Source organism: Garra rufa, chromosome 14 (genome assembly GCF_049309525.1).
Source record: "Garra rufa chromosome 14, GarRuf1.0, whole genome shotgun sequence".
Taxonomy (NCBI): Eukaryota; Metazoa; Chordata; class Actinopteri; order Cypriniformes; family Cyprinidae; genus Garra; species Garra rufa.
The window spans coordinates 43,080,994-43,108,413 of record NC_133374.1 but is presented as its reverse complement, the minus strand read 5'-3'; the positions used below and the strand labels follow the sequence as shown (position 1 = coordinate 43,108,413).

The 27,420-nt window shown below is 45.4% G+C and overlaps 16 non-coding genes across 16 annotated transcripts; all 16 read right to left on the bottom strand.

The window, feature by feature from the left end:
* Positions 1 to 157: 157 nt before the first annotated feature.
* Positions 158 to 297, bottom strand: LOC141285633 (U4 spliceosomal RNA). The gene has a single exon (XR_012338758.1). It is a non-coding gene; the product is annotated as a U4 spliceosomal RNA (small nuclear RNA).
* Positions 298 to 3,441: 3,144 nt separating this feature from the next.
* Positions 3,442 to 3,657, bottom strand: LOC141285773 (small nucleolar RNA U3). The gene has a single exon (XR_012338898.1). It is a non-coding gene; the product is annotated as a small nucleolar RNA U3 (small nucleolar RNA).
* A 974-nt stretch (positions 3,658 to 4,631) lies between these two features.
* On the bottom strand, positions 4,632 to 4,772 carry LOC141285596 (U4 spliceosomal RNA). The gene has a single exon (XR_012338722.1). It is a non-coding gene; the product is annotated as a U4 spliceosomal RNA (small nuclear RNA).
* Positions 4,773 to 5,835: 1,063 nt separating this feature from the next.
* On the bottom strand, positions 5,836 to 5,975 carry LOC141285628 (U4 spliceosomal RNA). Its single transcript, XR_012338752.1, has one exon. It is a non-coding gene; the product is annotated as a U4 spliceosomal RNA (small nuclear RNA).
* A 2,230-nt stretch (positions 5,976 to 8,205) lies between these two features.
* Positions 8,206 to 8,421, bottom strand: LOC141286016 (small nucleolar RNA U3). The gene has a single exon (XR_012339140.1). It is a non-coding gene; the product is annotated as a small nucleolar RNA U3 (small nucleolar RNA).
* Positions 8,422 to 9,395: 974 nt separating this feature from the next.
* LOC141285599 (U4 spliceosomal RNA) lies at positions 9,396 to 9,536 on the bottom strand. Its single transcript, XR_012338725.1, has one exon. It is a non-coding gene; the product is annotated as a U4 spliceosomal RNA (small nuclear RNA).
* A 1,063-nt stretch (positions 9,537 to 10,599) lies between these two features.
* Positions 10,600 to 10,739, bottom strand: LOC141285632 (U4 spliceosomal RNA). Its single transcript, XR_012338757.1, has one exon. It is a non-coding gene; the product is annotated as a U4 spliceosomal RNA (small nuclear RNA).
* A 3,144-nt stretch (positions 10,740 to 13,883) lies between these two features.
* LOC141285992 (small nucleolar RNA U3) lies at positions 13,884 to 14,099 on the bottom strand. The gene has a single exon (XR_012339115.1). It is a non-coding gene; the product is annotated as a small nucleolar RNA U3 (small nucleolar RNA).
* A 974-nt stretch (positions 14,100 to 15,073) lies between these two features.
* Positions 15,074 to 15,214, bottom strand: LOC141285587 (U4 spliceosomal RNA). The gene has a single exon (XR_012338713.1). It is a non-coding gene; the product is annotated as a U4 spliceosomal RNA (small nuclear RNA).
* Positions 15,215 to 16,277: 1,063 nt separating this feature from the next.
* Positions 16,278 to 16,417, bottom strand: LOC141285627 (U4 spliceosomal RNA). Its single transcript, XR_012338751.1, has one exon. It is a non-coding gene; the product is annotated as a U4 spliceosomal RNA (small nuclear RNA).
* Positions 16,418 to 18,647: 2,230 nt separating this feature from the next.
* On the bottom strand, positions 18,648 to 18,863 carry LOC141286004 (small nucleolar RNA U3). Its single transcript, XR_012339127.1, has one exon. It is a non-coding gene; the product is annotated as a small nucleolar RNA U3 (small nucleolar RNA).
* Positions 18,864 to 19,837: 974 nt separating this feature from the next.
* Positions 19,838 to 19,978, bottom strand: LOC141285598 (U4 spliceosomal RNA). Its single transcript, XR_012338724.1, has one exon. It is a non-coding gene; the product is annotated as a U4 spliceosomal RNA (small nuclear RNA).
* A 1,063-nt stretch (positions 19,979 to 21,041) lies between these two features.
* On the bottom strand, positions 21,042 to 21,181 carry LOC141285631 (U4 spliceosomal RNA). Its single transcript, XR_012338756.1, has one exon. It is a non-coding gene; the product is annotated as a U4 spliceosomal RNA (small nuclear RNA).
* Positions 21,182 to 24,337: 3,156 nt separating this feature from the next.
* Positions 24,338 to 24,553, bottom strand: LOC141285980 (small nucleolar RNA U3). The gene has a single exon (XR_012339103.1). It is a non-coding gene; the product is annotated as a small nucleolar RNA U3 (small nucleolar RNA).
* Positions 24,554 to 25,527: 974 nt separating this feature from the next.
* LOC141285597 (U4 spliceosomal RNA) lies at positions 25,528 to 25,668 on the bottom strand. Its single transcript, XR_012338723.1, has one exon. It is a non-coding gene; the product is annotated as a U4 spliceosomal RNA (small nuclear RNA).
* Positions 25,669 to 26,731: 1,063 nt separating this feature from the next.
* Positions 26,732 to 26,871, bottom strand: LOC141285630 (U4 spliceosomal RNA). The gene has a single exon (XR_012338755.1). It is a non-coding gene; the product is annotated as a U4 spliceosomal RNA (small nuclear RNA).
* Positions 26,872 to 27,420: the final 549 nt, after the last annotated feature.

Genomic DNA, 27,420 nt, shown 5'->3' with positions numbered 1-27,420 from the left:
GTAGTTTAATGATACCTGCAGCGAAGTCTTGAGAGCATATTGACAAAACAACAAATCTTCTGGCTCCGGCACGCTATGATCTGTAGACACCTCTTTGACGAGGACCAACAACCAGCCACTCCAACAAAACGAAGCAAAACTTTGTTTTTCAAGAAGCGTCCAGAGAGACCGGCAAAAACTGTCGAAGCTGACTGTATTTCAAATCATCCCGATGGGATATCGGGGAAAGTTTACAACCAGCAATGATCACACCTCAGATAAACCACACAAGCTACAACATTGCCTCTGCGACAGAATACCGGTGACGGTCGTGACCTTTTCTTGCAGCTACGTGGATGTGATCCGACAAGGTGATAGCAAGCTGGATGAGCCCCAGAGACAGATCATCAGTGAAGACCTCTTCACCTAGACGGCCATCGACGCAAGACTGTGAAAACCAGATCCTCTCCAATCTGACACTGTGGCAACATGGAACTTTTGCATCTACATTAATATTAGTCTGTTTGTTCTTATTCTGAGGTCACCGTAGCCGCCATATCCATTCTGTATTCCGATTAGATGGTCACTGCAGTCCCCCGGATCCAGTCCGTACCAAGAGCAGATGGTGGATCAGCACCTTCAGCCGAATGTCAGCGGATACCATGTCAACTAGATGAGCCCCAGAGACAGATCATCAGTAAAGAATGAATCCACATGCCACAGCAAACTCGAGCTGGTGAAAATGTTCACCAAACACCCGCCGCTGACTTCTTTTAAAAGAAGCCAACTTATTGAAGGTGCACAGGATAAACGCCCTGAGAAAGCTGTGCCTCGCAACGCTAAGAATGGCATAGGCGTTAGTGGACACCTGACGCGCGTGCAGAACACCGGCATTTCACACGTCCCTGGGCGGGCTCGAACCACCAACCTTTGCGGTTAACAGCCGAACGCGCAAACCGATTGCGCCACAGAGACAGACATTGCGCATCTGCTGCCGCGGGATCACGGTTGTAAAAGCAAGGGTTAGGGTTAGGGATTAGAATCGCACGTACTAACAGGCTGTTTTGAAAGATGTTTCCGGAGCTCGCAAAATCCACTTACGCCGGTTTCACACTGCACGCGTAAGCAGAGCGTAAGCAGGGCGTGCGCAGCACGTAAGCAGAGCAGAAGCGGCGCGCATCCATTTTCCTTTCACACTGGAAGCGTTTGTCGCGCGCAGCTGAACCGCAGCTTGTGTACTTCCAATATAGACAAGTATTGTTCATTCAGTCACGCATTTCAGGTGTTCTCCAAGAACTGTCTGTCATGTGCTTTGATTTATGGTATGTTGTATGTTGTAGATCTAAGTAGCAAATTAGAAACGCTAAAATATTGAATATATTTTTAGACAAAGATCGTCTTAATGATTACCAGTTAGGTTTATGATAATTATAGCAACAGTTTTTCAATAACGAAAAGAATATGTAAAATTATGGTATTTTGGTATTTGTTTTACATTTGTTGCCATGACATGGTTAGATTCATATGATATTTTCATATTTTTTTATGGTGGTTGTCCAACTTTGAGATAATCACCACGTTTATAATGAAACCATTATATTTAAAAACATGTTAGCCTAAAACATATCATATAAAAATATAATTTGTTGGTACTACTGTAATCTATATTAAATTATAGGATCTCCTTCAGTACTTTCAGAATCTTCTCTTTTAAAAATTATTTTATTTCTGTATTTTAAAATGTTTTATAATAACATTTTAATGGCAGTAGTATGTTTATTTATTCTTGTATATATCAAAACAAGCAGAAAATAGTACAAACTTTGCTAAAGTGATTGTTTTGAACAAGTAGGCTAACTAGACATTATTTACAAAAAAAAAAAAACATTATTTTGCTGGTGAGCCATTTAAACCGTGATTGTGTTACATGTGATACATGATTTTATGGTGAAATTGTTATTTTTCTTGTTAATCAGGCCAGTTTTGATCAAGATCGATGCACTGTGGCTTTAACCCAGCGTAAGCGGCGCAGCAAAAATAGACTCGGCGCCAAAACGATCGCAGCACTGACGCTTCTGCTCTGCTCCTGCTACGCGCTGCCGCGCCGTCCCTGCGTGCGGTGTGAATGCTCTAATCTGTTAACATGGGCGCCGAAAAAAATACGCGCTGCTTACGCCCTGCTTACGCGTGCAGTGTGAAACCGGCGTTAGCCTGTGCGGAGAATGGGCACGCTGGAGGCTGTTTTGAAAGATGTTTCCGGAGCTCGCAAAATCCACTTAGCCTGTGCGGAGAATGGGCACGCTGGAGCCCGCCACCCTGTTGGGAAGAAAGAGCGCCAACAGAGCCGCCCAACGTGGGGCTCGAACCCACGACCCTGAGATTAAGAGTCTCATGCTCTACCGACTGAGCTAGCCGGGCTGGTTGTGGTCTCCTTCACCGGGTCGGACGCAGTTTTCATCGGCTCCCAAATGACACAGGCGAAACGGAGGCTCTCGCGTTGTGCAAGACTGTCGAGCCGTCCCGTGGGTAGTGCTTAGAGCAGGCTTAGAGTTTTCTTCTGTCAGTTTTGACCCAATCTGTTATTGGGAAGCGCAGTTTGACCCAGCAGTGCGGGCCAACAACATGTTCTGTCTTGCCGCGTGAAGGCGGTTCAATGCTTTGGTCAGCGTATGGTTGAGATGTGATTTTCCACCAATTTGGGGCACCTTTCTTATGGAAATCAAGGATAAATCTATATAAGGATAAGGATAAATCTTCTATATTTCGGTGGTCTTTTGCAAACACTAGATTTATATGTCAATTCCAACATAACACCGACTGTTACGCAACAGTCCCGGGATCGTTAATAGTTACGCCTCCAACATTTGCATCGCCCAATCATCGGTAACGTCAGTACATCAGTAAAACAAGGCAAGCCACTGAAGGGACACGGTTAGCTTAATGCTAGCGCTAGCACATGGATCACAGTATTGAGACTAAAATGTCTGCGATACAAAACGGCAGATTCAACAAACCACATATTAAAAGCCGCTAGAGCTCCTAATTAAATATATATTTTTATCAATGTGCCAGCTATAGAGATGAGCAGCTCTGTGAAACAGCCAATCGGAGCAGAGCTCATTAATATTCATGAAGCTTCCAAAAAAGGCAATAACAGAGCATTTCATTCTAGGGACAAATCCTAGGGTTGTAAATGGTCCTGTAAAACCGTTTCTGGAGATTGTTTGCCCTTTCCTATGCCATATACCTTCTATGCAGATATCAAAGAACAAATTAAAATATTCTCTCAATGCATTTTATGGCAACTTTAAGTTGATAGAACCAGCTGACATCTTATCCTGACATTCTGAATATCAAGGATGGTGACACCCACCAAGAAAAATGTAAAAAAAATAAATAAATAAAAAATCTCAATCATAGCGATTTATAAGATTTTTAATCTGATATTTACATTTTTCAGAGACCACTCTGACCATACTCTCTTCTTCTATGCTGCTTAAATGCCACACAGAACGTTCATCAATGGTTTGGAGCATATGGAATAAACCATTACTCCACACCCGATTCACGCTCAGAAAAGAGTATCAAAGCTCATCATCGTAGTTTGGGAGACACTACACTTTTGAAACACATTTCTTAGTTAGAAACTATAGAAATGATCCCTGAAAGTATAGTCTTGACCTCCATTTTGCAAAACCAGCTTAGGCGAATTCTGACACTTTGAGTCTCAGAGATGGTTACAACCTAACAACAGAGATGAGAAAAGTTACATTTGAAACATCATTAGAGTCCTAAAATTTTGTTTGTAATTTTAGTTGGATGCAGTTTTCATTGGCCCCCAAATTACACAGGCGAAACTGAGGCTCTCGCGTTGTGCGAGACTGTCAACCCGTCCCGTGGGTAGGGCTTAAAGCAGGCTTAGAGATTTCTTCTGTCAGTTTTGACCCAATCTGTTTTTGGGAAGCGCAGTTTGACCCAGCAGTGCGGGCCAACAACATGTTCTGTTTTGCCGCGTGAAGGCGGTTTAATGCTTTGGACAGCGTATGGTTGAGATGTGATTTTCCACCAATTTGGGGCACCTTTCTTATGGAAATCAAGGATGATTTCATGGGAAATGGCAAACTGGTGTAGCGTTTGGCTAATAAGCTAAAGCTACAAAGGATGTACCGGTGCCCCGTCGTCCGAGCAGAATCCACATTCGGCCGTAATCGGAGGTTACTACTAACGTTCGATTGTGTCTCATAGGGAGTTTGGCGCAGGGCCTCAGTGGAAAACAGGCCCTTGACGGCTGAAACAAAAGACGAAGAATGCATCCACATGCACATGAATCAGGAATGTTAAATAAAGAAACCCCGCCGGATGACGAGGTGGTCCAGTGGTTAAGGCGGTGGTAGGCTAGTACATTGTGCTCGACACGCATTCGAAGTTTTAGCGCCACTGAGAGGCCACCGGACCAGACAGGCCCAACATGTTTACGATGGGTAACGGTGAGCTGTAATTGCGCTGCAGTTTAACGATACTTGTCTTGAGAACATATTGACAAAACAAAAAAACCTTCTGGCTCTGGCGCACTATCATCAGCAGACCGTTTTTTTGGCAAGGAAAAAAAACCCTAAACGAAACAAGGCTATATTTCTCAACAAAACTCTAAGCCTCCAGAGAGACAAGCAAAAATTGCCAAAGATAACTGTATTTCAAATCATCCTGGCAGGGTATTGGGTAAAGTTTTCAACCAGCAATGATCGCGCCTCGGACAAACCTCATAGGCTACAATATTGCCTCTGCGAAAAAATGCCGGCGACGGTCGTGACCTTTTTCTGCACCTACGTGGATGTGAACCGACAAGGTGGTAGCAAGCTTTAAACTGCCGCACAAACAGTCTCCTGCCACGGGTTGCTGCACCGTGTTTCTACGGAACAGATTAGAGGTGTGTAAAAGACGGCTCATTCACTATTCCCTCTGTGCTCAAAACAGCCTGCTGAAAGCACGGCAGCAGCAGCTGAAAAGGTCCGCAGCATGGCCTATCTCGGTCAGCAAGGGGAAGGGGTGGCCGAGTGGTTAAGGCGATGGACTGCTAATCCATTGTGCTCTGTGCAATGGTTGGAATCCCATTCTTGTCGTTCGGTTCCTTTAGCACTGGACCTTAATCCGGGTCCTGGGGACCCCATGCTAAACTTTTTGTGTGTCCTCCTTATCTAACACACTCAGTTCAGTTCTTTGAGTTCTCTACTAATGAACTTATGATCTGAATCAGGAGTGCTAAATAAAAGATGTCACGTAAAATGACGAGGTGACCGAGTGGTTAAGGCGATGGACTGCTAATCCATTGTGCTCTGCACGCGTGGGTTCGAATCCCATCCTCGTCGTTCGGCTCCTTTAGCAGTAATCCTCGGTCCTGGGGACCCCACTCTGCGCTTTTTGTGTCTTCCTTATCTGACACACTCAGTTCAGTTCACTGAGTGCTCTACTAATGAGCTGATGGTCTGAATCGGGAGTGTTAAATAAAAGGACCACGGAAAGTGACGAGGTGGTCGAGTGGTTAAGGCGATGCAAGGCTAATCCGTTGTGCTAGGCACACCTTGGTTTGTGTGGGTTTGAATCCTGTCCTCTTCATTTGATGATTTAGCACCACTGAGAGCCCACCAGAACAGACAGGCCCAACCTGTTTACGATGGGTAGCGGTGAGCTGTGATTGTGCTGTAGTTTAATGATACCTGCAGCGAAGTCTTGAGAGCATATTGACAAAACAACAAATCTTCTGGCTCCGGCACGCTATGATCTGTAGACACCTCTTTGACGAGGACCAACAACCAGCCACTCCAACAAAACGAAGCAAAACTTTGTTTTTCAAGAAGCGTCCAGAGAGACCGGCAAAAACTGTCGAAGCTGACTGTATTTCAAATCATCCCGATGGGATATCAGGGAAAGTTTACAACCAGCAATGATCACACCTCAGATAAACCACACAAGCTACAACATTGCCTCTGCGATAGAATACCGGTGACGGTCGTGACCTTTTCTTGCAGCTACGTGGATGTGATCCGACAAGGTGATAGCAAGCTGGATGAGCCCCAGAGACAGATCATCAGTGAAGACCTCTTCACCTAGACGGCCATCGACGCAAGACTGTGAAAACCAGATCCTCTCCAATCTGACACTGTGGCAACATGGAACTTTTGCATCTACATTAATATTAGTCTGTTTGTTCTTATTCTGAGGTCACCGTAGCCGCCATATCCATTCTGTATTCCGATTAGATGGTCACTGCAGTCCCCCGGATCCAGTCCGTACCAAGAGCAGATGGTGGATCAGCACCTTCAGCCGAATGTCAGCGGATACCATGTCAACTAGATGAGCCCCAGAGACAGATCATCAGTAAAGAATGAATCCACATGCCACAGCAAACTCGAGCTGGTGAAAATGTTCACCAAACACCCGCCGCTGACTTCTTTTAAAAGAAGCCAGCTTATTGAAGGTGCACAGCATAAACGCCCTGAGAAAGCTGTGCCTCGCAACCCTAAGAATGGCATAGGCGTTAGTGGACACCTGACGCGCATGCAGAACACCGGCATTTCACACGTCCCTGGGCGGGCTCGAACCACCAACCTTTGCGGTTAACAGCCGAACGCGCAAACCGATTGCGCCACAGAGACAGACATTGCGCATCTGCTGCCGCGGGATCACGGTTGTAAAAGCAAGGGTTAGGGTTAGGGATTAGAATCGCACGTACTAACAGGCTGTTTTGAAAGATGTTTCCGGAGCTCGCAAAATCCACTTAGCCTGTGCGGAGAATGGGCACGCTGGAGGCTGTTTTGAAAGATGTTTCCGGAGCTCGCAAAATCCACTTAGCCTGTGCGGAGAATGGGCACGCTGGAGCCCGCCACCCTGTTGGGAAGAAAGAGCGCCAACAGAGCCGCCCAACGTGGGGCTCGAACCCACGACCCTGAGATTAAGAGTCTCATGCTCTACCGACTGAGCTAGCCGGGCTGGTTGTGGTCTCCTTCACCGGGTCGGACGCAGTTTTCATCGGCTCCCAAATGACACAGGCGAAACGGAGGCTCTCGCGTTGTGCAAGACTGTCGAGCCGTCCCGTGGGTAGTGCTTAGAGCAGGCTTAGAGTTTTCTTCTGTCAGTTTTGACCCAATCTGTTATTGGGAAGCGCAGTTTGACCCAGCAGTGCGGGCCAACAACATGTTCTGTCTTGCCGCGTGAAGGCGGTTCAATGCTTTGGTCAGCGTATGGTTGAGATGTGATTTTCCACCAATTTGGGGCACCTTTCTTATGGAAATCAAGGATAAATCTATATAAGGATAAGGATAAATCTTCTATATTTCGGTGGTCTTTTGCAAACACTAGATTTATATGTCAATTCCAACATAACACCGACTGTTACGCAACAGTCCCGGGATCGTTAATAGTTACGCCTCCAACATTTGCATCGCCCAATCATCGGTAACGTCAGTACATCAGTAAAACAAGGCAAGCCACTGAAGGGACACGGTTAGCTTAATGCTAGCGCTAGCCTGTTACATTGCAGTACAAAAGATATCACTTACCACATAAACAGAGAGATGACTGTGCTGATGATGGTGAATGATGGAGAAATAACTGCGCTGATGATGGCGAATGATTTACAGATCCAGAGTATCACCGAGAAGCAGCTGAACTTGTGTGGTAAGAAGCGCTCCCTCTGCATTATAACTTTACACAGAGCACATGGATCACAGTATTGAGACTAAAATGTCTGCGATACAAAACGGCAGATTCAACAAACCACATATTAAAAGCCGCTAGAGCTCCTAATTAAATATATATTTTTATCAATGTGCCAGCTATAGAGATGAGCAGCTCTGTGAAACAGCCAATCGGAGCAGAGCTCATTAATATTCATGAAGCTTCCAAAAAAGGCAATAACAGAGCATTTCATTCTAGGGACAAATCCTAGGGTTGTAAATGGTCCTGTAAAACCGTTTCTGGAGATTGTTTGCCCTTTCCTATGCCATATGCCTTCTATGCAGATATCAAAGAACAAATTAAAATATTCTCTCAATGCATTTTATGGCAACTTTAAGTTGATAGAACCAGCTGACATCTTATCCTGACATTCTGGATATCAAGGATGGTGACACCCACCAACAAACATGTAAAAAAAAAATAAAAAAAAAATAAAAATCTCAATCATAACGATTCATAAGATTTTTAATCTGATATTTACATTTTTCAGAGACCACTCTGACCATACTCTCTTCTTCTATGCTGCTTAAATGCCACACAGAACGTTCATCAATGGTTTGGAGCTTATGAAATAAACCATTACTCCACACCCGATTCACGCTCAGAAAAGAGTATCAAAGCTCATCATCGTAGTTTGGGAGACACTACACTTTTGAAACACATTTCTTAGTTAGAAACTATAGAAATGATCCCTGAAAGTATAGTCTTGACCTCCATTTTGCAAAACCAGCTTAGGCGAGTTCTGACACTTTGAGTCTCAGAGATGGTTACAACCTAACAACAGAGATGAGAAAAGTTACATTTGAAACATCATTAGAGTCCTAAAATTTTGTTTGTAATTTTAGTTGGATGCAGTTTTCATTGGCCCCCAAATTACACAGGCGAAACTGAGGCTCTCGCGTTGTGCGAGACTGTCAACCCGTCCCGTGGGTAGGGCTTAAAGCAGGCTTAGAGATTTCTTCTGTCAGTTTTGACCCAATCTGTTTTTGGGAAGCGCAGTTTGACCCAGCAGTGCGGGCCAACAACATGTTCTGTTTTGCCGCGTGAAGGCGGTTTAATGCTTTGGACAGCGTATGGTTGAGATGTGATTTTCCACCAATTTGGGGCACCTTTCTTATGGAAATCAAGGATGATTTCATGGGAAATGGCAAACTGGTGTAGCGTTTGGCTAATAAGCTAAAGCTACAAAGGATGTACCGGTGCCCCGTCGTCCGAGCAGAATCCACATTCGGCCGTAATCGGAGGTTACTACTAACGTTCGATTGTGTCTCATAGGGAGTTTGGCGCAGGGCCTCAGTGGAAAACAGGCCCTTGACGGCTGAAACAAAAGACGAAGAATGCATCCACATGCACATGAATCAGGAATGTTAAATAAAGAAACCCCGCCGGATGACGAGGTGGTCCAGTGGTTAAGGCGGTGGTAGGCTAGTACATTGTGCTCGACACGCATTCGAAGCTTTAGCGCCACTGAGAGGCCACCGGACCAGACAGGCCCAACATGTTTACGATGGGTAACGGTGAGCTGTAATTGCGCTGCAGTTTAACGATATTTGTCTTGAGAACATATTGACAAAACAAAAAAACCTTCTGGCTCTGGCGCACTATCATCAGCAGACCGTTTTTTTGGCGAGGAAAAAAAACCCTAAACGAAACAAGGCTATATTTCTCAACAAAACTCTAAGCCTCCAGAGAGACAAGCAAAAATTGCCAAAGATAACTGTATTTCAAATCATCCTGGCAGGGTATTGGGTAAAGTTTTCAACCAGCAATGATCGCGCCTCGGACAAACCTCATAGGCTACAATATTGCCTCTGCGAAAGAATGCCGGCGACGGTCGTGACCTTTTTCTGCACCTACGTGGATGTGAACCGACAAGGTGGTAGCAAGCTTTAAACTGCCGCACAAACAGTCTCCTGCCACGGGTTGCTGCACCGTGTTTCTACGGAACAGATTAGAGGTGTGTAAAAGACGGCTCATTCACTATTCCCTCTGTGCTCAAAACAGCCTGCTGAAAGCACGGCAGCAGCAGCTGAAAAGGTCCGCAGCATGGCCTATCTCGGTCAGCAAGGGGACGGGGTGGCCGAGTGGTTAAGGCGATGGACTGCTAATCCATTGTGCTCTGTGCAATGGTTGGAATCCCATTCTTGTCGTTCGGTTCCTTTAGCACTGGACCTTAATCCGGGTCCTGGGGACCCCATGCTAAACTTTTTGTGTGTCCTCCTTATCTAACACACTCAGTTCAGTTCTTTGAGTTCTCTACTAATGAACTGATGATCTGAATCAGGAGTGCTAAATAAAAGATGTCACGTAAAATGACGAGGTGGCCGAGTGGTTAAGGCGATGGACTGCTAATCCATTGTGCTCTGCACGCGTGGGTTCGAATCCCATCCTCGTCGTTCGGCTCCTTTAGCAGTAATCCTCGGTCCTGGGGACCCCACTCTGCGCTTTTTGTGTCTTCCTTATCTGACACACTCAGTTCAGTTCACTGAGTGCTCTACTAATGAGCTGATGGTCTGAATCGGGAGTGTTAAATAAAAGGACCACGGAAAGTGACGAGGTGGTCGAGTGGTTAAGGCGGTGCCAGGCTAATCCGTTGTGCTAGGCACACCTTGGTTTGTGTGGGTTTGAATCCCGTCCTCTTCATTTGGTGATTTAGCACCACTGAGAGCCCACCAGAACAGACAGGCCCAACCTGTATACGATGGGTAGCGGTGAGCTGTGATTGTGCTGTAGTTTAATGATACCTGCAGCGAAGTCTTGAGAGCATATTGACAAAACAACAAATCTTCTGGCTCCGGCACGCTATGATCTGTAGACACCTCTTTGACGAGGACCAACAACCAGCCACTCCAACAAAACGAAGCAAAACTTTGTTTTTCAAGAAGCGTCCAGAGAGACCGGCAAAAACTGTCGAAGCTGACTGTATTTCAAATCATCCCGATGGGATATCGGGGAAAGTTTACAACCAGCAATGATCACACCTCAGATAAACCACACAAGCTACAACATTGCCTCTGCGACAGAATACCGGTGACGGTCGTGACCTTTTCTTGCAGCTACGTGGATGTGATCCGACAAGGTGATAGCAAGCTGGATGAGCCCCAGAGACAGATCATCAGTGAAGACCTCTTCACCTAGACGGCCATCGACGCAAGACTGTGAAAACCAGATCCTCTCCAATCTGACACTGTGGCAACATGGAACTTTTGCATCTACATTAATATTAGTCTGTTTGTTCTTATTCTGAGGTCACCGTAGCCGCCATATCCATTCTGTATTCCGATTAGATGGTCACTGCAGTCCCCCGGATCCAGTCCGTACCAAGAGCAGATGGTGGATCAGCACCTTCAGCCGAATGTCAGCGGATACCATGTCAACTAGATGAGCCCCAGAGACAGATCATCAGTAAAGAATGAATCCACATGCCACAGCAAACTCGAGCTGGTGAAAATGTTCACCAAACACCCGCCGCTGACTTCTTTTAAAAGAAGCCAACTTATTGAAGGTGCACAGGATAAACGCCCTGAGAAAGCTGTGCCTCGCAACGCTAAGAATGGCATAGGCGTTAGTGGACACCTGACGCGCGTGCAGAACACCGGCATTTCACACGTCCCTGGGCGGGCTCGAACCACCAACCTTTGCGGTTAACAGCCGAACGCGCAAACCGATTGCGCCACAGAGACAGACATTGCGCATCTGCTGCCGCGGGATCACGGTTGTAAAAGCAAGGGTTAGGGTTAGGGATTAGAATCGCACGTACTAACAGGCTGTTTTGAAAGATGTTTCCGGAGCTCGCAAAATCCACTTACGCCGGTTTCACACTGCACGCGTAAGCAGAGCGTAAGCAGGGCGTGCGCAGCACGTAAGCAGAGCAGAAGCGGCGCGCATCCATTTTCCTTTCACACTGGAAGCGTTTGTCGCGCGCAGCTGAACCGCAGCTTGTGTACTTCCAATATAGACAAGTATTGTTCATTCAGTCACGCATTTCAGGTGTTCTCCAAGAACTGTCTGTCATGTGCTTTGATTTATGGTATGTTGTATGTTGTAGATCTAAGTAGCAAATTAGAAACGCTAAAATATTGAATATATTTTTAGACAAAGATCGTCTTAATGATTACCAGTTAGGTTTATGATAATTATAGCAACAGTTTTTCAATAACGAAAAGAATATGTAAAATTATGGTATTTTGGTATTTGTTTTACATTTGTTGCCATGACATGGTTAGATTCATATGATATTTTCATATTTTTTTATGGTGGTTGTCCAACTTTGAGATAATCACCACGTTTATAATGAAACCATTATATTTAAAAACATGTTAGCCTAAAACATATCATATAAAAATATAATTTGTTGGTACTACTGTAATCTATATTAAATTATAGGATCTCCTTCAGTACTTTCAGAATCTTCTCTTTTAAAAATTATTTTATTTCTGTATTTTAAAATGTTTTATAATAACATTTTAATGGCAGTAGTATGTTTATTTATTCTTGTATATATCAAAACAAGCAGAAAATAGTACAAACTTTGCTAAAGTGATTGTTTTGAACAAGTAGGCTAACTAGACATTATTTACAAAAAAAAAAAAACATTATTTTGCTGGTGAGCCATTTAAACCGTGATTGTGTTACATGTGATACATGATTTTATGGTGAAATTGTTATTTTTCTTGTTAATCAGGCCAGTTTTGATCAAGATCGATGCACTGTGGCTTTAACCCAGCGTAAGCGGCGCAGCAAAAATAGACTCGGCGCCAAAACGATCGCAGCACTGACGCTTCTGCTCTGCTCCTGCTACGCGCTGCCGCGCCGTCCCTGCGTGCGGTGTGAATGCTCTAATCTGTTAACATGGGCGCCGAAAAAAATACGCGCTGCTTACGCCCTGCTTACGCGTGCAGTGTGAAACCGGCGTTAGCCTGTGCGGAGAATGGGCACGCTGGAGGCTGTTTTGAAAGATGTTTCCGGAGCTCGCAAAATCCACTTAGCCTGTGCGGAGAATGGGCACGCTGGAGCCCGCCACCCTGTTGGGAAGAAAGAGCGCCAACAGAGCCGCCCAACGTGGGGCTCGAACCCACGACCCTGAGATTAAGAGTCTCATGCTCTACCGACTGAGCTAGCCGGGCTGGTTGTGGTCTCCTTCACCGGGTCGGACGCAGTTTTCATCGGCTCCCAAATGACACAGGCGAAACGGAGGCTCTCGCGTTGTGCAAGACTGTCGAGCCGTCCCGTGGGTAGTGCTTAGAGCAGGCTTAGAGTTTTCTTCTGTCAGTTTTGACCCAATCTGTTATTGGGAAGCGCAGTTTGACCCAGCAGTGCGGGCCAACAACATGTTCTGTCTTGCCGCGTGAAGGCGGTTCAATGCTTTGGTCAGCGTATGGTTGAGATGTGATTTTCCACCAATTTGGGGCACCTTTCTTATGGAAATCAAGGATAAATCTATATAAGGATAAGGATAAATCTTCTATATTTCGGTGGTCTTTTGCAAACACTAGATTTATATGTCAATTCCAACATAACACCGACTGTTACGCAACAGTCCCGGGATCGTTAATAGTTACGCCTCCAACATTTGCATCGCCCAATCATCGGTAACGTCAGTACATCAGTAAAACAAGGCAAGCCACTGAAGGGACACGGTTAGCTTAATGCTAGCGCTAGCACATGGATCACAGTATTGAGACTAAAATGTCTGCGATACAAAACGGCAGATTCAACAAACCACATATTAAAAGCCGCTAGAGCTCCTAATTAAATATATATTTTTATCAATGTGCCAGCTATAGAGATGAGCAGCTCTGTGAAACAGCCAATCGGAGCAGAGCTCATTAATATTCATGAAGCTTCCAAAAAAGGCAATAACAGAGCATTTCATTCTAGGGACAAATCCTAGGGTTGTAAATGGTCCTGTAAAACCGTTTCTGGAGATTGTTTGCCCTTTCCTATGCCATATACCTTCTATGCAGATATCAAAGAACAAATTAAAATATTCTCTCAATGCATTTTATGGCAACTTTAAGTTGATAGAACCAGCTGACATCTTATCCTGACATTCTGAATATCAAGGATGGTGACACCCACCAAGAAAAATGTAAAAAAAAAAAATAAATAAAAAATCTCAATCATAGCGATTTATAAGATTTTTAATCTGATATTTACATTTTTCAGAGACCACTCTGACCATACTCTCTTCTTCTATGCTGCTTAAATGCCACACAGAACGTTCATCAATGGTTTGGAGCATATGAAATAAACCATTACTCCACACCCGATTCACGCTCAGAAAAGAGTATCAAAGCTCATCATCGTAGTTTGGGAGACACTACACTTTTGAAACACATTTCTTAGTTAGAAACTATAGAAATGATCCCTGAAAGTATAGTCTTGACCTCCATTTTGCAAAACCAGCTTAGGCGAATTCTGACACTTTGAGTCTCAGAGATGGTTACAACCTAACAACAGAGATGAGAAAAGTTACATTTGAAACATCATTAGAGTCCTAAAATTTTGTTTGTAATTTTAGTTGGATGCAGTTTTCATTGGCCCCCAAATTACACAGGCGAAACTGAGGCTCTCGCGTTGTGCGAGACTGTCAACCCGTCCCGTGGGTAGGGCTTAAAGCAGGCTTAGAGATTTCTTCTGTCAGTTTTGACCCAATCTGTTTTTGGGAAGCGCAGTTTGACCCAGCAGTGCGGGCCAACAACATGTTCTGTTTTGCCGCGTGAAGGCGGTTTAATGCTTTGGACAGCGTATGGTTGAGATGTGATTTTCCACCAATTTGGGGCACCTTTCTTATGGAAATCAAGGATGATTTCATGGGAAATGGCAAACTGGTGTAGCGTTTGGCTAATAAGCTAAAGCTACAAAGGATGTACCGGTGCCCCGTCGTCCGAGCAGAATCCACATTCGGCCGTAATCGGAGGTTACTACTAACGTTCGATTGTGTCTCATAGGGAGTTTGGCGCAGGGCCTCAGTGGAAAACAGGCCCTTGACGGCTGAAACAAAAGACGAAGAATGCATCCACATGCACATGAATCAGGAATGTTAAATAAAGAAACCCCGCCGGATGACGAGGTGGTCCAGTGGTTAAGGCGGTGGTAGGCTAGTACATTGTGCTCGACACGCATTCGAAGTTTTAGCGCCACTGAGAGGCCACCGGACCAGACAGGCCCAACATGTTTACGATGGGTAACGGTGAGCTGTAATTGCGCTGCAGTTTAACGATACTTGTCTTGAGAACATATTGACAAAACAAAAAAACCTTCTGGCTCTGGCGCACTATCATCAGCAGACCGTTTTTTTGGCGAGGAAAAAAAACCCTAAACGAAACAAGGCTATATTTCTCAACAAAACTCTAAGCCTCCAGAGAGACATGCAAAAATTGCCAAAGATAACTGTATTTCAAATCATCCTGGCAGGGTATTGGGTAAAGTTTTCAACCAGCAATGATCGCGCCTCGGACAAACCTCATAGGCTACAATATTGCCTCTGCGAAAAAATGCCGGCGACGGTCGTGACCTTTTTCTGCACCTACGTGGATGTGAACCGACAAGGTGGTAGCAAGCTTTAAACTGCCGCACAAACAGTCTCCTGCCACGGGTTGCTGCACCGTGTTTCTACGGAACAGATTAGAGGTGTGTAAAAGACGGCTCATTCACTATTCCCTCTGTGCTCAAAACAGCCTGCTGAAAGCACGGCAGCAGCAGCTGAAAAGGTCCGCAGCATGGCCTATCTCGGTCAGCAAGGGGAAGGGGTGGCCGAGTGGTTAAGGCGATGGACTGCTAATCCATTGTGCTCTGTGCAATGGTTGGAATCCCATTCTTGTCGTTCGGTTCCTTTAGCACTGGACCTTAATCCGGGTCCTGGGGACCCCATGCTAAACTTTTTGTGTGTCCTCCTTATCTAACACACTCAGTTCAGTTCTTTGAGTTCTCTACTAATGAACTTATGATCTGAATCAGGAGTGCTAAATAAAAGATGTCACGTAAAATGACGAGGTGACCGAGTGGTTAAGGCGATGGACTGCTAATCCATTGTGCTCTGCACGCGTGGGTTCGAATCCCATCCTCGTCGTTCGGCTCCTTTAGCAGTAATCCTCGGTCCTGGGGACCCCACTCTGCGCTTTTTGTGTCTTCCTTATCTGACACACTCAGTTCAGTTCACTGAGTGCTCTACTAATGAGCTGATGGTCTGAATCGGGAGTGTTAAATAAAAGGACCACGGAAAGTGACGAGGTGGTCGAGTGGTTAAGGCGATGCAAGGCTAATCCGTTGTGCTAGGCACACCTTGGTTTGTGTGGGTTTGAATCCTGTCCTCTTCATTTGATGATTTAGCACCACTGAGAGCCCACCAGAACAGACAGGCCCAACCTGTTTACGATGGGTAGCGGTGAGCTGTGATTGTGCTGTAGTTTAATGATACCTGCAGCGAAGTCTTGAGAGCATATTGACAAAACAACAAATCTTCTGGCTCCGGCACGCTATGATCTGTAGACACCTCTTTGACGAGGACCAACAACCAGCCACTCCAACAAAACGAAGCAAAACTTTGTTTTTCAAGAAGCGTCCAGAGAGACCGGCAAAAACTGTCGAAGCTGACTGTATTTCAAATCATCCCGATGGGATATCAGGGAAAGTTTACAACCAGCAATGATCACACCTCAGATAAACCACACAAGCTACAACATTGCCTCTGCGATAGAATACCGGTGACGGTCGTGACCTTTTCTTGCAGCTACGTGGATGTGATCCGACAAGGTGATAGCAAGCTGGATGAGCCCCAGAGACAGATCATCAGTGAAGACCTCTTCACCTAGACGGCCATCGACGCAAGACTGTGAAAACCAGATCCTCTCCAATCTGACACTGTGGCAACATGGAACTTTTGCATCTACATTAATATTAGTCTGTTTGTTCTTATTCTGAGGTCACCGTAGCCGCCATATCCATTCTGTATTCCGATTAGATGGTCACTGCAGTCCCCCGGATCCAGTCCGTACCAAGAGCAGATGGTGGATCAGCACCTTCAGCCGAATGTCAGCGGATACCATGTCAACTAGATGAGCCCCAGAGACAGATCATCAGTAAAGAATGAATCCACATGCCACAGCAAACTCGAGCTGGTGAAAATGTTCACCAAACACCCGCCGCTGACTTCTTTTAAAAGAAGCCAGCTTATTGAAGGTGCACAGCATAAACGCCCTGAGAAAGCTGTGCCTCGCAACCCTAAGAATGGCATAGGCGTTAGTGGACACCTGACGCGCATGCAGAACACCGGCATTTCACACGTCCCTGGGCGGGCTCGAACCACCAACCTTTGCGGTTAACAGCCGAACGCGCAAACCGATTGCGCCACAGAGACAGACATTGCGCATCTGCTGCCGCGGGATCACGGTTGTAAAAGCAAGGGTTAGGGTTAGGGATTAGAATCGCACGTACTAACAGGCTGTTTTGAAAGATGTTTCCGGAGCTCGCAAAATCCACTTAGCCTGTGCGGAGAATGGGCACGCTGGAGGCTGTTTTGAAAGATGTTTCCGGAGCTCGCAAAATCCACTTAGCCTGTGCGGAGAATGGGCACGCTGGAGCCCGCCACCCTGTTGGGAAGAAAGAGCGCCAACAGAGCCGCCCAACGTGGGGCTCGAACCCACGACCCTGAGATTAAGAGTCTCATGCTCTACCGACTGAGCTAGCCGGGCTGGTTGTGGTCTCCTTCACCGGGTCGGACGCAGTTTTCATCGGCTCCCAAATGACACAGGCGAAACGGAGGCTCTCGCGTTGTGCAAGACTGTCGAGCCGTCCCGTGGGTAGTGCTTAGAGCAGGCTTAGAGTTTTCTTCTGTCAGTTTTGACCCAATCTGTTATTGGGAAGCGCAGTTTGACCCAGCAGTGCGGGCCAACAACATGTTCTGTCTTGCCGCGTGAAGGCGGTTCAATGCTTTGGTCAGCGTATGGTTGAGATGTGATTTTCCACCAATTTGGGGCACCTTTCTTATGGAAATCAAGGATAAATCTATATAAGGATAAGGATAAATCTTCTATATTTCGGTGGTCTTTTGCAAACACTAGATTTATATGTCAATTCCAACATAACACCGACTGTTACGCAACAGTCCCGGGATCGTTAATAGTTACGCCTCCAACATTTGCATCGCCCAATCATCGGTAACGTCAGTACATCAGTAAAACAAGGCAAGCCACTGAAGGGACACGGTTAGCTTAATGCTAGCGCTAGCCTGTTACATTGCAGTACAAAAGATATCACTTACCACATAAACAGAGAGATGACTGTGCTGATGATGGTGAATGATGGAGAAATAACTGCGCTGATGATGGCGAATGATTTACAGATCCAGAGTATCACCGAGAAGCAGCTGAACTTGTGTGGTAAGAAGCGCTCCCTCTGCATTATAACTTTACACAGAGCACATGGATCACAGTATTGAGACTAAAATGTCTGCGATACAAAACGGCAGATTCAACAAACCACATATTAAAAGCCGCTAGAGCTCCTAATTAAATATATATTTTTATCAATGTGCCAGCTATAGAGATGAGCAGCTCTGTGAAACAGCCAATCGGAGCAGAGCTCATTAATATTCATGAAGCTTCCAAAAAAGGCAATAACAGAGCATTTCATTCTAGGGACAAATCCTAGGGTTGTAAATGGTCCTGTAAAACCGTTTCTGGAGATTGTTTGCCCTTTCCTATGCCATATGCCTTCTATGCAGATATCAAAGAACAAATTAAAATATTCTCTCAATGCATTTTATGGCAACTTTAAGTTGATAGAACCAGCTGACATCTTATCCTGACATTCTGGATATCAAGGATGGTGACACCCACCAACAAAAATGTAAAAAAAAAAAAATAAATAAATAAAAATCTCAATCATAACGATTCATAAGATTTTTAATCTGATATTTACATTTTTCAGAGACCACTCTGACCATACTCTCTTCTTCTATGCTGCTTAAATGCCACACAGAACGTTCATCAATGGTTTGGAGCTTATGAAATAAACCATTACTCCACACCCGATTCACGCTCAGAAAAGAGTATCAAAGCTCATCATCGTAGTTTGGGAGACACTACACTTTTGAAACACATTTCTTAGTTAGAAACTATAGAAATGATCCCTGAAAGTATAGTCTTGACCTCCATTTTGCAAAACCAGCTTAGGCGAGTTCTGACACTTTGAGTCTCAGAGATGGTTACAACCTAACAACAGAGATGAGAAAAGTTACATTTGAAACATCATTAGAGTCCTAAAATTTTGTTTGTAATTTTAGTTGGATGCAGTTTTCATTGGCCCCCAAATTACACAGGCGAAACTGAGGCTCTCGCGTTGTGCGAGACTGTCAACCCGTCCCGTGGGTAGGGCTTAAAGCAGGCTTAGAGATTTCTTCTGTCAGTTTTGACCCAATCTGTTTTTGGGAAGCGCAGTTTGACCCAGCAGTGCGGGCCAACAACATGTTCTGTTTTGCCGCGTGAAGGCGGTTTAATGCTTTGGACAGCGTATGGTTGAGATGTGATTTTCCACCAATTTGGGGCACCTTTCTTATGGAAATCAAGGATGATTTCATGGGAAATGGCAAACTGGTGTAGCGTTTGGCTAATAAGCTAAAGCTACAAAGGATGTACCGGTGCCCCGTCGTCCGAGCAGAATCCACATTCGGCCGTAATCGGAGGTTACTACTAACGTTCGATTGTGTCTCATAGGGAGTTTGGCGCAGGGCCTCAGTGGAAAACAGGCCCTTGACGGCTGAAACAAAAGACGAAGAATGCATCCACATGCACATGAATCAGGAATGTTAAATAAAGAAACCCCGCCGGATGACGAGGTGGTCCAGTGGTTAAGGCGGTGGTAGGCTAGTACATTGTGCTCGACACGCATTCGAAGCTTTAGCGCCACTGAGAGGCCACCGGACCAGACAGGCCCAACATGTTTACGATGGGTAACGGTGAGCTGTAATTGCGCTGCAGTTTAACGATATTTGTCTTGAGAACATATTGACAAAACAAAAAAACCTTCTGGCTCTGGCGCACTATCATCAGCAGACCGTTTTTTTGGCGAGGAAAAAAAACCCTAAACGAAACAAGGCTATATTTCTCAACAAAACTCTAAGCCTCCAGAGAGACAAGCAAAAATTGCCAAAGATAACTGTATTTCAAATCATCCTGGCAGGGTATTGGGTAAAGTTTTCAACCAGCAATGATCGCGCCTCGGACAAACCTCATAGGCTACAATATTGCCTCTGCGAAAGAATGCCGGCGACGGTCGTGACCTTTTTCTGCACCTACGTGGATGTGAACCGACAAGGTGGTAGCAAGCTTTAAACTGCCGCACAAACAGTCTCCTGCCACGGGTTGCTGCACCGTGTTTCTACGGAACAGATTAGAGGTGTGTAAAAGACGGCTCATTCACTATTCCCTCTGTGCTCAAAACAGCCTGCTGAAAGCACGGCAGCAGCAGCTGAAAAGGTCCGCAGCATGGCCTATCTCGGTCAGCAAGGGGACGGGGTGGCCGAGTGGTTAAGGCGATGGACTGCTAATCCATTGTGCTCTGTGCAATGGTTGGAATCCCATTCTTGTCGTTCGGTTCCTTTAGCACTGGACCTTAATCCGGGTCCTGGGGACCCCATGCTAAACTTTTTGTGTGTCCTCCTTATCTAACACACTCAGTTCAGTTCTTTGAGTTCTCTACTAATGAACTGATGATCTGAATCAGGAGTGCTAAATAAAAGATGTCACGTAAAATGACGAGGTGGCCGAGTGGTTAAGGCGATGGACTGCTAATCCATTGTGCTCTGCACGCGTGGGTTCGAATCCCATCCTCGTCGTTCGGCTCCTTTAGCAGTAATCCTCGGTCCTGGGGACCCCACTCTGCGCTTTTTGTGTCTTCCTTATCTGACACACTCAGTTCAGTTCACTTAGTGCTCTACTAATGAGCTGATGGTCTGAATCGGGAGTGTTAAATAAAAGGACCACGGAAAGTGACGAGGTGGTCGAGTGGTTAAGGCGATGCCAGGCTAATCCGTTGTGCTAGGCACACCTTGGTTTGTGTGGGTTTGAATCCCGTCCTCTTCATTTGGTGATTTAGCACCACTGAGAGCCCACCAGAACAGACAGGCCCAACCTGTATACGATGGGTAGCGGTGAGCTGTGATTGTGCTGTAGTTTAATGATACCTGCAGCGAAGTCTTGAGAGCATATTGACAAAACAACAAATCTTCTGGCTCCGGCACGCTATGATCTGTAGACACCTCTTTGACGAGGACCAACAACCAGCCACTCCAACAAAACGAAGCAAAACTTTGTTTTTCAAGAAGCGTCCAGAGAGACCGGCAAAAACTGTCGAAGCTGACTGTATTTCAAATCATCCCGATGGGATATCGGGGAAAGTTTACAACCAGCAATGATCACACCTCAGATAAACCACACAAGCTACAACATTGCCTCTGCGACAGAATACCGGTGACGGTCGTGACCTTTTCTTGCAGCTACGTGGATGTGATCCGACAAGGTGATAGCAAGCTGGATGAGCCCCAGAGACAGATCATCAGTGAAGACCTCTTCACCTAGACGGCCATCGACGCAAGACTGTGAAAACCAGATCCTCTCCAATCTGACACTGTGGCAACATGGAACTTTTGCATCTACATTAATATTAGTCTGTTTGTTCTTATTCTGAGGTCACCGTAGCCGCCATATCCATTCTGTATTCCGATTAGATGGTCACTGCAGTCCCCCGGATCCAGTCCGTACCAAGAGCAGATGGTGGATCAGCACCTTCAGCCGAATGTCAGCGGATACCATGTCAACTAGATGAGCCCCAGAGACAGATCATCAGTAAAGAATGAATCCACATGCCACAGCAAACTCGAGCTGGTGAAAATGTTCACCAAACACCCGCCGCTGACTTCTTTTAAAAGAAGCCAACTTATTGAAGGTGCACAGGATAAACGCCCTGAGAAAGCTGTGCCTCGCAACGCTAAGAATGGCATAGGCGTTAGTGGACACCTGACGCGCGTGCAGAACACCGGCATTTCACACGTCCCTGGGCGGGCTCGAACCACCAACCTTTGCGGTTAACAGCCGAACGCGCAAACCGATTGCGCCACAGAGACAGACATTGCGCATCTGCTGCCGCGGGATCACGGTTGTAAAAGCAAGGGTTAGGGTTAGGGATTAGAATCGCACGTACTAACAGGCTGTTTTGAAAGATGTTTCCGGAGCTCGCAAAATCCACTTACGCCGGTTTCACACTGCACGCGTAAGCAGAGCGTAAGCAGGGCGTGCGCAGCACGTAAGCAGAGCAGAAGCGGCGCGCATCCATTTTCCTTTCACACTGGAAGCGTTTGTCGCGCGCAGCTGAACCGCAGCTTGTGTACTTCCAATATAGACAAGTATTGTTCATTCAGTCACGCATTTCAGGTGTTCTCCAAGAACTGTCTGTCATGTGCTTTGATTTATGGTATGTTGTATGTTGTAGATTTAAGTAGCAAATTAGAAACGCTAAAATATTGAATATATTTTTAGACAAAGATCGTCTTAATGATTACCAGTTAGGTTTATGATAATTATAGCAACAGTTTTTCAATAACGAAAAGAATATGTAAAATTATGGTATTTTGGTATTTGTTTTACATTTGTTGCCATGACATGGTTAGATTCATATGATATTTTCATATTTTTTTATGGTGGTTGTCCAACTTTGAGATAATCACCACGTTTATAATGAAACCATTATATTTAAAAACATGTTAGCCTAAAACATATCATATAAAAATATAATTTGTTGGTACTACTGTAATCTATATTAAATTATAGGATCTCCTTCAGTACTTTCAGAATCTTCTCTTTTAAAAATTATTTTATTTCTGTATTTTAAAATGTTTTATAATAACATTTTAATGGCAGTAGTATGTTTATTTATTCTTGTATATATCAAAACAAGCAGAAAATAGTACAAACTTTGCTAAAGTGATTGTTTTGAACAAGTAGGCTAACTAGACATTATTTACAAAAAAAAAAAAACATTATTTTGCTGGTGAGCCATTTAAACCGTGATTGTGTTACATGTGATACATGATTTTATGGTGAAATTGTTATTTTTCTTGTTAATCAGGCCAGTTTTGATCAAGATCGATGCACTGTGGCTTTAACCCAGCGTAAGCGGCGCAGCAAAAATAGACTCGGCGCCAAAACGATCGCAGCACTGACGCTTCTGCTCTGCTCCTGCTACGCGCTGCCGCGCCGTCCCTGCGTGCGGTGTGAATGCTCTAATCTGTTAACATGGGCGCCGAAAAAAATACGCGCTGCTTACGCCCTGCTTACGCATGCAGTGTGAAACCGGCGTTAGCCTGTGCGGAGAATGGGCACGCTGGAGGCTGTTTTGAAAGATGTTTCCGGAGCTCGCAAAATCCACTTAGCCTGTGCGGAGAATGGGCACGCTGGAGCCCGCCACCCTGTTGGGAAGAAAGAGCGCCAACAGAGCCGCCCAACGTGGGGCTCGAACCCACGACCCTGAGATTAAGATTAAGATTAAGAGTCTCATGCTCTACCGACTGAGCTAGCCGGGCTGGTTGTGGTCTCCTTCACCGGGTCGGACGCAGTTTTCATCGGCTCCCAAATGACACAGGCGAAACGGAGGCTCTCGCGTTGTGCAAGACTGTCGAGCCGTCCCGTGGGTAGTGCTTAGAGCAGGCTTAGAGTTTTCTTCTGTCAGTTTTGACCCAATCTGTTATTGGGAAGCGCAGTTTGACCCAGCAGTGCGGGCCAACAACATGTTCTGTCTTGCCGCGTGAAGGCGGTTCAATGCTTTGGTCAGCGTATGGTTGAGATGTGATTTTCCACCAATTTGGGGCACCTTTCTTATGGAAATCAAGGATAAATCTATATAAGGATAAGGATAAATCTTCTATATTTCGGTGGTCTTTTGCAAACACTAGATTTATATGTCAATTCCAACATAACACCGACTGTTACGCAACAGTCCCGGGATCGTTAATAGTTACGCCTCCAACATTTGCATCGCCCAATCATCGGTAACGTCAGTACATCAGTAAAACAAGGCAAGCCACTGAAGGGACACGGTTAGCTTAATGCTAGCGCTAGCACATGGATCACAGTATTGAGACTAAAATGTCTGCGATACAAAACGGCAGATTCAACAAACCACATATTAAAAGCCGCTAGAGCTCCTAATTAAATATATATTTTTATCAATGTGCCAGCTATAGAGATGAGCAGCTCTGTGAAACAGCCAATCGGAGCAGAGCTCATTAATATTCATGAAGCTTCCAAAAAAGGCAATAACAGAGCATTTCATTCTAGGGACAAATCCTAGGGTTGTAAATGGTCCTGTAAAACCGTTTCTGGAGATTGTTTGCCCTTTCCTATGCCATATACCTTCTATGCAGATATCAAAGAACAAATTAAAATATTCTCTCAATGCATTTTATGGCAACTTTAAGTTGATAGAACCAGCTGACATCTTATCCTGACATTCTGAATATCAAGGATGGTGACACCCACCAAGAAAAATGTAAAAAAAATAAATAAATAAAAAATCTCAATCATAACGATTTATAAGATTTTTAATCTGATATTTACATTTTTCAGAGACCACTCTGACCATACTCTCTTCTTCTATGCTGCTTAAATGCCACACAGAACGTTCATCAATGGTTTGGAGCATATGAAATAAACCATTACTCCACACCCGATTCACGCTCAGAAAAGAGTATCAAAGCTCATCATCGTAGTTTGGGAGACACTACACTTTTGAAACACATTTCTTAGTTAGAAACTATAGAAATGATCCCTGAAAGTATAGTCTTGACCTCCATTTTGCAAAACCAGCTTAGGCGAATTCTGACACTTTGAGTCTCAGAGATGGTTACAACCTAACAACAGAGATGAGAAAAGTTACATTTGAAACATCATTAGAGTCCTAAAATTTTGTTTGTAATTTTAGTTGGATGCAGTTTTCATTGGCCCCCAAATTACACAGGCGAAACTGAGGCTCTCGCGTTGTGCGAGACTGTCAACCCGTCCCGTGGGTAGGGCTTAAAGCAGGCTTAGAGATTTCTTCTGTCAGTTTTGACCCAATCTGTTTTTGGGAAGCGCAGTTTGACCCAGCAGTGCGGGCCAACAACATGTTCTGTTTTGCCGCGTGAAGGCGGTTTAATGCTTTGGACAGCGTATGGTTGAGATGTGATTTTCCACCAATTTGGGGCACCTTTCTTATGGAAATCAAGGATGATTTCATGGGAAATGGCAAACTGGTGTAGCGTTTGGCTAATAAGCTAAAGCTACAAAGGATGTACCGGTGCCCCGTCGTCCGAGCAGAATCCACATTCGGCCGTAATCGGAGGTTACTACTAACGTTCGATTGTGTCTCATAGGGAGTTTGGCGCAGGGCCTCAGTGGAAAACAGGCCCTTGACGGCTGAAACAAAAGACGAAGAATGCATCCACATGCACATGAATCAGGAATGTTAAATAAAGAAACCCCGCCGGATGACGAGGTGGTCCAGTGGTTAAGGCGGTGGTAGGCTAGTACATTGTGCTCGACACGCATTCGAAGCTTTAGCGCCACTGAGAGGCCACCGGACCAGACAGGCCCAACATGTTTACGATGGGTAACGGTGAGCTGTAATTGCGCTGCAGTTTAACGATATTTGTCTTGAGAACATATTGACAAAACAAAAAAACCTTCTGGCTCTGGCGCACTATCATCAGCAGACCGTTTTTTTGGCGAGGAAAAAAAACCCTAAACGAAACAAGGCTATATTTCTCAACAAAACTCTAAGCCTCCAGAGAGACAAGCAAAAATTGCCAAAGATAACTGTATTTCAAATCATCCTGGCAGGGTATTGGGTAAAGTTTTCAACCAGCAATGATCGCGCCTCGGACAAACCTCATAGGCTACAATATTGCCTCTGCGAAAGAATGCCGGCGACGGTCGTGACCTTTTTCTGCACCTACGTGGATGTGAACCGACAAGGTGGTAGCAAGCTTTAAACTGCCGCACAAACAGTCTCCTGCCACGGGTTGCTGCACCGTGTTTCTACGGAACAGATTAGAGGTGTGTAAAAGACGGCTCATTCACTATTCCCTCTGTGCTCAAAACAGCCTGCTGAAAGCACGGCAGCAGCAGCTGAAAAGGTCCGCAGCATGGCCTATCTCGGTCAGCAAGGGGACGGGGTGGCCGAGTGGTTAAGGCGATGGACTGCTAATCCATTGTGCTCTGTGCAATGGTTGGAATCCCATTCTTGTCGTTCGGTTCCTTTAGCACTGGACCTTAATCCGGGTCCTGGGGACCCCATGCTAAACTTTTTGTGTGTCCTCCTTATCTAACACACTCAGTTCAGTTCTTTGAGTTCTCTACTAATGAACTGATGATCTGAATCAGGAGTGCTAAATAAAAGATGTCACGTAAAATGACGAGGTGGCCGAGTGGTTAAGGCGATGGACTGCTAATCCATTGTGCTCTGCACGCGTGGGTTCGAATCCCATCCTCGTCGTTCGGCTCCTTTAGCAGTAATCCTCGGTCCTGGGGACCCCACTCTGCGCTTTTTGTGTCTTCCTTATCTGACACACTCAGTTCAGTTCACTGAGTGCTCTACTAATGAGCTGATGGTCTGAATCGGGAGTGTTAAATAAAAGGACCACGGAAAGTGACGAGGTGGTCGAGTGGTTAAGGCGATGCCAGGCTAATCCGTTGTGCTAGGCACACCTTGGTTTGTGTGGGTTTGAATCCCGTCCTCTTCATTTGGTGATTTAGCACCACTGAGAGCCCACCAGAACAGACAGGCCCAACCTGTATACGATGGGTAGCGGTGAGCTGTGATTGTGCTGTAGTTTAATGATACCTGCAGCGAAGTCTTGAGAGCATATTGACAAAACAACAAATCTTCTGGCTCCGGCACGCTATGATCTGTAGACACCTCTTTGACGAGGACCAACAACCAGCCACTCCAACAAAACGAAGCAAAACTTTGTTTTTCAAGAAGCGTCCAGAGAGACCGGCAAAAACTGTCGAAGCTGACTGTATTTCAAATCATCCCGATGGGATATCGGGGAAAGTTTACAACCAGCAATGATCACACCTCAGATAAACCACACAAGCTACAACATTGCCTCTGCGACAGAATACCGGTGACGGTCGTGACCTTTTCTTGCAGCTACGTGGATGTGATCCGACAAGGTGATAGCAAGCTGGATGAGCCCCAGAGACAGATCATCAGTGAAGACCTCTTCACCTAGACGGCCATCGACGCAAGACTGTGAAAACCAGATCCTCTCCAATCTGACACTGTGGCAACATGGAACTTTTGCATCTACATTAATATTAGTCTGTTTGTTCTTATTCTGAGGTCACCGTAGCCGCCATATCCATTCTGTATTCCGATTAGATGGTCACTGCAGTCCCCCGGATCCAGTCCGTACCAAGAGCAGATGGTGGATCAGCACCTTCAGCCGAATGTCAGCGGATACCATGTCAACTAGATGAGCCCCAGAGACAGATCATCAGTAAAGAATGAATCCACATGCCACAGCAAACTCGAGCTGGTGAAAATGTTCACCAAACACCCGCCGCTGACTTCTTTTAAAAGAAGCCAACTTATTGAAGGTGCACAGGATAAACGCCCTGAGAAAGCTGTGCCTCGCAACGCTAAGAATGGCATAGGCGTTAGTGGACA